Source organism: Lacerta agilis, chromosome 7 (assembly GCF_009819535.1).
Source record: "Lacerta agilis isolate rLacAgi1 chromosome 7, rLacAgi1.pri, whole genome shotgun sequence".
NCBI classification, from domain to species: Eukaryota; Metazoa; Chordata; class Lepidosauria; order Squamata; family Lacertidae; genus Lacerta; species Lacerta agilis.
Genome location: NC_046318.1, coordinates 43,186,470 through 43,198,978, shown reverse-complemented (window position 1 = coordinate 43,198,978; position 12,509 = coordinate 43,186,470).

Sequence of the window (12,509 nt, the reverse complement as noted above, 5' to 3'; positions counted from 1 at the left end):
CTTTCAGTTAGCCGCACTGGGGTGTGGTTCCCAACATTTATACATGTACCTCAAAAGAGTAGAATTATGTGAATCTATAACATGGCTCTTTAATAAATCTATTCTGACTTTACACACAATTTGACAGAACGTTATAGCATGGTAGAATAATACAGGTCAACAATGCCAATTCTTCAGCTGCCTACTGCACAGGGAACCATCTCTAATACATCATGCTGTAAGGTCACCAAGGTCAACTTTCTCATTAACCATATATATTCTCTGTGTAGTCCCGTAGTCATTATGCAAAATGGCAGCATATTAATTGCAATGACTTCTCATCTAAATGAATTTATTTCAAATCTCACTTAATTCAATATTAATTAAAATGAACAATTTGTGGCATTGAGCTATCATCTGGTGAAACAATTTTTTATACTCTTCTTTTTCAACTGATCAGGTCAAGCTGCATAATTTCATCCTGTACAGCCCACGCCTATCCATGTACACACAGAAGGAAGTTCCACTGAGTTCAATGGGACTAATGCACAGGTAAGTGTTTTTAGGGCGCCACCCACAGAGCAGACAAAAGCAGGTACTTCCCCCCGCCCCACCATGGTACATGGGTAAATTATGGAATTCACTTCCCCAAGATGTGGTTAACCATTCAGGTAGCTCGAGAAAGAGATTAGACAACCAGCATGCTTATGAATACCAGTCACCATGGATCAATAGTCATTATGTTCTGCTTGTAGGCTTCTTATACGCATCTGGTTGGCCAATGTGAAGGACAGGATACTGGACTAGGCAGACCTCTGGCCTGCTCCATCAGGAATATTCTTATATAAAGAGATAATGATTTCAGTTGGCCAACACAATGCAATATAGGAATCATTGTACAGGACAATGGAAAAAAGCTGACCCTTCAGCCCTGGCCTTTCTTTAGTTTTAGAAGAGAGAAAGGACTCTGCATACTATCTAGGGGGGATTCAGGGAACATTGCTATTAAAGCTGTAGTATTACCTCTGGGAAAAGACTGTGGGGAAACATAAATGGAAGGTTCTAGAGGAGGAAATTGGGATACCATCACAAACACAACAGGAAATGAATGGAAAGTTTTAAATAATCATATTTTCTTTTATTTAAAAGGCAGATAAAAATCAGAAGTTCCTCTTTTGTATTTTTTTGCTAAGGTTTTCTTTTGCTTTCTTTGTGTTCTCCTCTCTTTCTCTAAGGTGCTACTGGAAGGAATTTTTTTTCCTTTCCTCTATTTCTATTGTTGCTTTTCTTCTTTTGTTTTTCTACTTTGTTTTGTATCTTTTGTAACTGAAAATTTACTGTATTGCGGGAAAATCTCAATAAAAAAGAAAAGAAAGTTGACTCTTCATTAGAGGGCAAAGGAGCTACATACACAAATAAAAAGACAGAACACAGACAGCAGCCCTTATTTTCAGTAACCACTGAGTACCTCTACAAATGGACAACTTACAGGATCTGTACCAGCCACAAAGGGAGTCAAGCAAGGGTGTATTCTAGCTCCGGCACTGTTCAACTTATATATAAATGGTATTGTCCAGTGTCTAACATCTCCAGAGTATCATGCCCCTAAATTGGCCACAAAACCCATCTCAATTCTATTATATGCAGATGATGCGGTTCTTCTATCCCAAACAAAAGTAGGCCTAAAAAGACTGATCAGAGCATTTTCAGGATATTGCCAGAGAGAACAGTTGGCTGTGAATTACAAAAAAAAAAATCAAAGTCATGGTTTTCTCAAGAAACTATAGGGCCCATAGATGGCGCATGGACAACCAGCTAATTGAACAGGTCAAGTATCTTAGCCTTATTTTCCAGTCTACGGGGTCATGGGGAGCACACCAGAAATCTGCAAAAGAAAAAGCGTCTTAAAACGCCAAAATTTGGACACCCTTTTTCCACACAAAAGGTGGTCAACATATACCATCAGTCCTGGAAGTATTCCAAGCTAAACCCCTAGCAGTGTTATTATATGAAGCTCAGATGTGGACAGGTACACACCTTGGATCTACAGAATCTGTCCAATCAAAGGCAAATTTTCTCTGTACCACCCTGTGTCCCAAACGCATCATTGCGCCTAATTTTCCCTTGGTAGAATTACGGATCTGGCGTAGGACACTTGACTGTTGGCTTTGCCTAAACTCAAATCCTCCAGGTCTAATATCCCTAGTGCTGCAAGATTGTCATAAGAGCGCCTGGACTAAAATTGTCTATCAAAAATTTCACTTGTGATTTATCACCACAACAGCTACTCACTTTGGGTTTTAGTAAAGCAAACAGTCTAATTTGTCAGCACCGCCCTAAATGATATCGCATTTTGTCCATGGTATGACTATTTTTCAACTTCCCACTTTCACTTTCTGGTGTACTTGAGGGACGATTGCAACAGATTCCACACGAAAAATGCTTATGTCCCTGTGGAGATGGCAGTACCGAATCGGTGGTGCATGCCCTTCTGGCTTGCACTCTTTATAAAGACTTGAGGAATGAGATTATCACCCCTCTTTTATTGTCCATTCTGGGTCGCCCAGCCACTACCACAGTGTCCCTTCTCTTGGCAGATCAAGATGAACAGGTGACAACAAAGGTTGCAAGGTTTTTAGCTGGGGCAATCAGAATAAGATCTACTATTTAACTATTGATTCAAAACCCTAAAATGTATTTTATATTATTGACTATTTATTTCTATTCTTTGTATATCATATTGTTGTTTTATTGCTATGGCTGATGGCTGATGCAAATAAAGATTCGTTCGTTCGTTCAACCATTGAGTACCTTCTCAAGTTTATGGTGAGCTTATCTCTGCAAGGAAATAAGCAAGGCAAACCTGATTCTCCAAAGCCTTTGGTGCCATGTACTACATGATGGCCAACTGGCCTCCTAGGTAATGGCATCAGTGAACATTCATTTTGTGCCAATTCTGCACCAGGGCTAACCTAGGGGTCTCTTTTCTATAACAGTCCTGGAATCTGGGGGAGAAAACAAATTCTGAACATGTGCAAAGTTTATTCTCCTTAGCCCTGAGTAACTACAGATTTCCAGCCTCCCTATCTCCTTAGAATATAAGAGCAAGTGGCTTCTGCACACATTTTTACGAGTTTTGAGTTAAGAAAATATATATATCTTTCCCCACCCAAGCCCGCTCTTGGTTTCCTCCTCCCTGTCTGAGGCAATTTTTCACAGAAACAACAGGGTTGCTTTTTCCCTTTTCTAGGTTACCGGGATGGGACAAGAAGTCAAGAAACGGTGTAGATTGCATGCACAGCAGCTGCCAGAATGGACCACTGTAGCTTCAGACATTTTTGAATAGGTGGGAGAGTGGAGAATGTGGGCTCTGGCCTGGGAGGCCTGGCGTTGGGGTGTCCCACCTGCTCTTAATGACTAGTCTCCACTGCCAGTATTTATATTGTATGCTGAGGCGTTGGGGAGGAAAAGAGTGCAGGAGTTGTGGGGAGGGGAAGCAAACGCATGTAAAAGAAAACATTTTGCATCACTTTGTTTGCCTCAGATCATATAACCTATGTGATTAACAAGTGCCCCCCTTTTTTGCAACACCATCAGTAAAGGGAGCACATGTGCAACTTCTGAAGTTTAGTTGTGGTGCTGTCAAGACTGGGCCATGGGCACAAGTCAGAGGTGAGCCAGAAATGAGGAGTAGCCAGTAGGGAGGTTGGCAAATTCTGACAGAAATGGAAATGGGAGTGAAAACTACCGGTGTTTGCTTATTTGTCTGCTGCCCAGAATGGAAATCATAGAATCATAGAATGGTAGCATCAAAAGCGACCCCAAGGGTCACCTAGTCCAACCTCCTGAAATTCAGGAATCTCAGCTACAGCATCCATGACAGATGGCCACCCAACCTCTGCTTAAACACCTTCAGTGAGGGAAATTACACCACCTTCTGAGGAAGTCTGTTCCACTGTTCCACAACTCTTACTCTCAGAAAGTTCCTCCTGGTGATTAGTCGGAATCTCCTTTCTTGTAACTTGAAGCCATTGGTTGGGGTCTGACCCTCCAGAGCAGGAGAAAACAAGCTTGTTCCATCTTCCCTGTGACAGCTGTTTAGATATCATACCTTCTCTCAGTCTCCTCTTCCTCAGCCTAAACATACCCAACTCTCTCGACCATTCCTCAGTAAGGTTTGGTTTATGACCCTTGAGCATCTTGGTTGTTCTCTTCTGTACACGTTCCAGTTTGTCAATATCTTTCTTGAATTGTGGCACCCAGAACAGGACACAGTACTCCACGTGTGGTCTGGCCAAGGCAGAATACAGAGAATGTGATCAGTATTCACTGGTGTTGTTTTCAGTAAACAGACGATAGGTGATTGATTATGTTTCCTCCCCTCCACCATTTGCATTGTGTTTCCTTTGCACTGGAATGAATTGTGTGAAATAGCGCAATGACAATGTACTTTACATAATTAATTACATAAATCAGGTAAATTACATGATTTTTGACAACAATATGAATAATGTAGGTTTTGGCAGAAGAAAAACTGCAGTGGGATGGAAGCAGTGCTGCATGCAACAAATAAAGGTCAGAAAAGTAAACAATGACTTCTTATATCACTGTTCAGTAGTCAAGACTGAATAGGGCCAAAGCAGGTCACACGACCAAAGAGGGAACTAAAACTGAGGATGGAAGAGTAAGTCAGGATTAAAGAACAAACCAGAATGAAGATTGGAGGAGTCAGCTAAGGCTGTAGGATACAGGAGCACATCACAGCTCAGGAAGGCCTCGTTGCTTAAGAAACATTTAACTGGAACAGAAAGCTCTCTTAGAGTGTTTCCCATCCAATAGCCAGTGTGGGTGGGCAGTGGCTGGCTGGGCAGCAGCCTGTGGATTCAACACTGCCTTCACCACACTGGGCAAACACACATTGACCCAAAAGCTCCCAGTTCAGTTCCTGGCATCTCCTGATAAATGTCAACCTTGGGTTTCACCATTGCATCTCAGTGTGGTGTAATGGTTAGAATGCTGGGCTAGCACCTGGGAGAATGGGGTTCAAATCCTCACCCAGCCATGAAGCCCACTGGGTGACTTTGGGCCCATCACTGTCTCTCAGTCTAACCTACCTCACAGAGTTGTGAGGATAAAATAGGAAGAGGAGGGGCTCATGTCCACCATCTTGTGCTCCTTGGAGAAAAGGTGGGATAGAAATGCTAAACAAGCAAGCAAGCACATTCAGCACAATGTGGGTGTAAAGGAGTTGCTCCCTAAAAACTGGGCCAGGGGCAGTGCAGAGGTGTGGGTGTGTGCTGGCCAGAACAGAGCTAAGAAAAAAACGTGGTTGCCCCTGTTGAATTGGGATTGAAGGAAGGCATGAATATACCCTTTACCAAGAAATGTGAAATTAGATTCATTATTCAGTGGAGCTGTATGTTTGCCTCTGTAAGCCTTACAGAGAGTGACGACCGTAGTCAACAGAAGATTTATTTTTGTATCCATATATGTTAGTTGTTTCATTTGTATTCTTTGTACCAAATCTTCTTGCTGAACTTCTGTAACCAAGGGGAAAATCCAGTACAAATTGAAGGTGTTTTACAACATGGCGCAGAGACTTAGAATTCATTAGTGTACTGGCTAAATCATACAGTTGCACAAGACATTATTAAAACATCTCCGACTGGAGGGAGAGTGGACACAAGACTTCAGGTTGGGGCGGGGAGGAGCCTAAATTTGCATTTTCCTTTTGAATCTTTCTGAGGCTCGCAAATATGTATTTCGTTTGTACGGCATAGCTGGCCTAGAACAACCACTTATTTCTGTGCATTTTTAATATAGGTTAGCTTTAATGAAACTATGTTGTGCCTTGATATCAGCCTAACATGCCCACAAAGCAGCATGGGCTTTGGCTTCACATCAATATTTCCCTGTCAGAGGTATACTGGAATAAAGGTATAAACTTAGAAGCCAACCCAGCAGCATGTTAATTATCAATGAATTCAAAGGGAATCTACCTTGAAGGAGGAGACTATTGCGCAGCCACAGCTCCCCTTGACGCCAATAGGAATGACACATGTGCATTTATGACACAGTAAGACCTTGGATTAGAACGGCGGGGTCTAGTCATAGACTAGCTAATTCATGCGGTCGTAAGACAATAATGAGGCCTGAACATTGTGGGAACTTCCACCATCTCCAAAGTTCATAAAGCAATGTACTTTGGGAAATATTCCAGCAAGGTACTCCCCCCACCAGACTTAAGAAAATGAAACAAATCTTATAGCAGGGAGAGTTTTTCCTGGTGAATCTTAACTATGACTTCAGTCTTAAACTTTAGGGGAACAAGCCAACTTCAGTAAGTGGATTCCCTACAGAGGAGTGGGCCTCAGCAGGGGTGCCAACTTGAATAAAATAAAATATTGGGGGAGGGGTCCAGGTAAGCCCTGCCCCACATAATATTGGGCAATGGGGGGTGCTTGCTTCCTCAAATATTTTATTGGGGGTGAGCGATAACCCTAGAAGTTATGTCACCCTGGTAAAGCAAAGGCACTCTGAACCTTTGCAGTTATTAGTCCCTCCTATAAGCCCAAGCACTGGAAAAAAGGTGCCACAGCCCTGGCATAAATTATTCTGTGCCCATATTGCAGATCAACACCTGAGAGACTGAAAGACTGTGACTTGTCTATGGTCACTTCTTATGTTCAAGGCTCACAGCTCACACATTTAGGAAAGCCAGCTCTCAGAATGGGGTGGAAGGATTATGCAGGTAGAAAGACACACAGAATGGAGGCAACCCCTGTACAGCTGTAGTGTATCCTGCTTGACAACTCTCAGTTCAAAAATAGTGAGGCAAAAGGTGCCAGCAGTGTACAAGCAAATGCCTATTTGCTTGAGCCTATTTGGTGACACGTGTCAGGACTGCATGGAACCCACAGGGACAGGATGTGAATCAAAAGTTGTCCATCGCTGCCCTCAAAGTGCTTCTATCCAAGAACAAGTAGGGAAACTCCAACACAATCCCTCGGCCACCCTCCCTTGCGCTCAACAGTCTCAAAGCCGCTAATTTGTCTGAAGATTATAAAATTGTACATTTATCATAGTGATTAAGGACAAACATTTTTCTCCTTGAATCAATTTAATAATTGTCTGGATCAATTATCTGCGAGCAGAGCATCATTAAAATGCATTTGTTTTTGTCCACAACCATGAATCTGACTGTGTGTCTTGCTGCAAGGGTTCCTATTGCATGGCATCAGATTGTACCTGTCATTAGGCAGCTGCAAATCACCTTGTATCTCCTAATGCAACATGACTGTCAAGCCAATACAATATTCTATAGTCTAATTTTTCAGTCAATTCCTTGTTTTTGCTCTCATAAGTAGAAAGTATACCATCGTCTGGAGTCATAAACAGAACCCAGGTGCTTTATATTGGGCCCTGTTTAAAATGTGTAATGCCCACCAATCAGGGAAGAGACTTACAACACAACCCTGTTTGCGTCTACTCAGAAATAAGTCCCACTGAGTTCACTAGGGCATAATTCTAGGCAAATGTGTATAGGATTTCAGTCTGGGAAATTGCAGGGAAAAGTTACTTCACAGAAGCTGACAAAATGAAAAGAGAGCTTTGGTTTAACTGTTTTGTGGTCAGATGCCTCCTTGTTATCCTTTCACCCACAGATTTGCTGGGTGTAGCACAGCATCTAAGGCAGGCTTCTCCTGAGCATGAGAGACGAAGAAGTGCGGCCACTGAAACTGCACAATAAGGCCTCCTCCCAACGATGCATTCTTCAGGCACCTCCCAATCTTCAGCCCAGATACAGTAATGAAAGTTTGCTTTGCAAGTTCAGGACACCATTCTACATGTTATGTTCAAGGCAGATGCCCTGCACTAATTGCCAAGAGGAGCAAGAACAGGCCTATCAAACATTATACTTTACAAGTTGTTTTATCGTTCTGTTGTGCAAATTATCTTTGCACCAGGGCAAGCTCAAAGCAAGTGGGGCTGAGTGTTAAGAAAAAATTACAATAGAAGGAGAGAGATGTTCTTAGCCAGCTGAAATCTCCTTCATGGTAGTAGAAGCCTCATTCAGAGACCTTGAAACTCTGCAACTCCTACTATATTGGTACACTTAAGTGGATTTTAAGCAGTCACCAACTTGGCATAGCTTGGTGTTGCCGTGATAATATCCAAGCTCTGCAAAAGTTGCCACCCTAGGGACCAGCTTTCAGGGCTATGCTTGGATATCACAAACATACGCATCAGCCCTTTCAAAATATGCTTGGATGTCACAAAGTGAAACAGGGTGATTGGCTTGATTAGGCTACAAAACAATTACAGGAAGACTAATTTCATAGAACATCAGAATAAAAGTTCCTTCTCTGTTGTAGCATGCCTGATCATGTTATATGTGTTTTCAAATGCAATGTAATGACTATCAAATGAGGTTTTATGCTCACTTACATCTTAGTTCCAAGATCATCATATCTCTGCTTCCCAGTGACTCCTGCCCAAAGCAGTGTTCCCATACAGATAAGCGATATACTGTCTTCTTCACCTGTGTTATTTCATGGCTTAATAAACAGCAGGAAATTGTTATTCCCTCTGGAGACTAAGAACATCCTCTCCAAAACAAACCTAAGGTTTACCTAACTGAATAAGTGCATCCTTGTCTCTGTTGTCTATGTCAGGATGCAACTTCCTGAGCTGATGAAGTTGAACATAATAACAGATTTTTCTCCCTCCCATTATGACTGAAATTTATTTGGGAGGCAGAAAACAGGGCAATTTGAAAAAGAGACAAATCAGAGGCTTCAGGAAGTTTACATTTGGATCCATATCTCATTCCTGCATGTCTAAAAAGGATACCCCCTGCTCAAAACCCAAGTTCTTTGTATGCACTTCCTGTCACCCCCCCCCCCCTCAGTTGAACATTACCTTATGAGCTGCTCTCCCCCTTTTTTACTGCCCCCCCCAACAGTGATGATGTTCTTCTGGCTCGCATTCTGTTTTTTAAGACGCATGTCTGTTTTGGAACTCGGTGAAAAAGAGATATGAATTACAAATATTATGATGCATTAAGATGCGAAAAGACAATGGTTAAATAACAAAAGCTGAACGCCTGAGCCTAGAAAAGAAATACCGCTAGAATTCCATCAGAAGGAAAGATAAATGAACAGAACTACAGTGACATCTGCTGGTCTCTTCATTGGCAAGACAGGTCCTGGAAACTGACAGCATATGGTGAGGATAGAAGTTAAAAATATAGATATTCTTCATAAAATGTTCTTGATGTGCAACAACTATGATAATGAACTCTAAGCATAGGAAAAAAAAACCAGTCATATATTTCAGGAAGTTGTAGTATTACTCCTGCAATCTCATGTGTAAAGCAAGGTGAAAAAACAAACAATTACATCATTCAGCTGAACTGCTGAGTATAAATGTTAAATGTGATCAGTAATTTGAGGTGGATTAATTTCCAAATGTCCCTCTTAAGTCTTGTTAAATAAGTTCAGTTTCACCCAAACACCCAGAACATGCTTCTTGAAAAACACGAGACACACAAATTTAGTTATCTCAGAACAATCTGCCACTTCTTAATGCATCTATAGAAGATGGCAAGAACTATAAAAGTATCCTGACCATGATTGGTCCTTAAGGATACTTAAGGATACTGTTATGCAGATATTTAAAGACTGTCATGATCAGAGATTTGCCATTTAAGCATTAATGGCTTGTGCAAGTTTTTGTTGTTTTAACATAAACTGTCAACTTCTACCTTCCCTGAAAATATTCAGTCTGGGTACTTCTTTAATTTTGCTTTGGACCACAGCCACAATTTCCCTTTGCCTAGAGAATTTTCTAAAATAAACTTTGTACTATATAATCTTTGATTTAGTCCTAAAAGTTAGGGCAACAATTATAACAATCCTAGGTCAGTCGGTTAAGGACACTGAATCTGCTGTCCTTAACACCCTTTTCATAGGAGCAAGTTACATTGTATTCAGCAGGGCTAATTCATACTCAATGGAATATACCAGGGGTCAGCAACCTTTTTCAGCTGTGGGCCGGTCCACTGTCCCTCAGACCATGTGGTGGGCCGGACTATATTTTTTTTGAGGGGGGAATGAATACCTATGCCCCACAAATAACACAGAGATGCGTTTTAAATAAAAGCACACATTCTACTCATGTAAAAACACCAGGCATGCCCCACAAATAACCCAGAGATGCATTTTAAATAAAAGGACACATTCTACTCATGTAAAAACATGCTGATTCCTGGACCGTCTGTGGGCTGGATTGAGAAGGTGATTGGGCCGCATCCTGCCCACGGGCCTTAGGTTGCCTACCCCTGGAATATACCATGCTTCTGAGTAGAGATGTATTGCAGTGCACTGTTACTTAGAAGGAAATTCCTTATGCATCCATGGAAGCTTGGTGTGTGTGTTTTTTAAATAGAACTGAAATACTAATTTATTTGGAATATTATTTTTACAAATTAAAGAAATTTATATCCAACTTGGAAAAATCTGAACTACCCCAGTATAGATGAAAGCTGGACGCTACTTAATGAAAATGGTAGTTTTTCTTCACTAATTAATTAATTTAGAAATGTGTCACATAAACACACTGGCCACAATCCAGAACTCCACAGGGATCCTGCACCATGTATGGCACTTTCCCTGCACTGAAGAGAATGTTGCAACCAAGAGCTCCATTTCAGAACGAGGTGGGATGGGTAAACACTGGGAGGCAAGATTCAAAGCAGTGTGTTTTAAGAACACATCTTATAGTTATTTCCCTTCTTTAAAAAAAAAAAGCATTTAAAAACAAAAAATTGGTCACAGCAAAAACATTTTAGAAAACAAAAACATTCAAACACTACTCCCTCAAGGGGAAAAAACCCACCCCTTAACACAAGTACCATATTTTTCGCTCCATAAGACGCACTTTTTTCCTCCCAAAAAGTAAGGGGAAATGTCTGTGCGTCTTATGGAGCGAATGGTGGTCCCTGGATCCGAATTGCCCAGGGGCCAAAAGCAGATCCTGCTTTTTTTTAAAGAAAGAGAGAGAAGGAGGTGTTGAAAGGACCCCGCTCAGCAGCTGATCAGCAAGAGATAGGGAGAGAGATAAGACTCCCTGGCTCCCTCTGGGCACCCCCTTGCCCAGGCCTCCATTGTTGAATGTGCCTGCAGAGGGAGGCTGTTTGTTTCCCCAGTCACATGTAACTGGCTGATTAGATTATCTTTCTGCAAACTGTAGAAAGGACTCCTTAAGAATCTGCAGAAATGTAAGTTGGACCCCATAAAAATAGGGCTTTTCCTCTTGCTTTTCCCCCTTTGCAAAAAAGCTTTGCTTTCCCCCTTTGCAAAAAAGCTTGCCTTTCCCCCTTTGCAAAAAAAGCTTTGCTTTCCCCCCTTTTCAAAAAAAAGCTTTGCTTTCCCCCCTTTTCAAAAAAAAAAGCTTTGCTTTCCCCCCTTTGCAAAAAAAGCTGCACAAATCTGAGCCGATCCTCAAAAAAACCAGGGCTTTTCCCTTTGCAAAAAAAAGCTGCACAGATTTGAGCTGATCCTCAAAAAACCAGGGCTTTCCCCCTTTCCTCCTCTAAAAACTAGGTGTGTCTTATGTTCAGGTGCATCTTATGGAGCGAAAAATACGGTAATAAGGCTGCTAAAATGTTAAAATGAGCCTGAATATTTCTTCAGATTGTGGGAGCAATTTTTCAATATCTAGCATATAAGAGGACATAATAAAACAAGGTTAGCAGTGCACTCATACATATGCCGACTCAGAAATTTAGTTCAATGGGGCTCACACCCAGGAAAGTTCGTATAGGACCGTTGCTTAACTATTCTTTTTCTCCTATTTTTGTTTTCCCTCCCATACCCTTTGCAGTGCGGCCAGCCAAGTGATGTGCAACCTATTGGTGCTAAATACAGAGGTGCGTGTTTATATCTGAACAGCATCACTCTGGTGTGGTCTGTTTTGTGCAGAAATTGTTGGAGATAAGAAATTCAAGCCATGGACCGTGTACCATAAGCTCCCGAAGAGACCACATTTGAGACTTGCATACATTTGAGACAGCCATTGCACATGTGCAGATGACAGCTTCGGTGAATTGGTGTTCAGTGTGGGGGGCAAATCAGGCAATGTGTATCAGGTGAGGACATCTCCACCCCCCTCTCTGGGGGTGTGCTCAACATAAGAAAGCATAAGAAAGTGTACCAGATAGGGATGGGAAGAATTGCTTTCATTCTCATTTTAATATGTACCACATTTTCACCAATATGCAAAACAAAGCACAGGTACAGCTGCCATATACCCAGATTTTTCTGGACATTACCCAGGATTTCAAAAGCAGAAATGACGCCCGGGGGAATTTCCGAAAGGCGGCACTTTGTCCTGGATCTTAGGCAAGTCAATCGAAAAATTGTGGGTTTTGGGCACTTTTGTGAATAAAGCTGAACAATTTTTGGGGTGTCCTGGTTTTTACTTTTTGAAATATGGAGCCCTAACCATAGGTCACTATTGAAATTTGC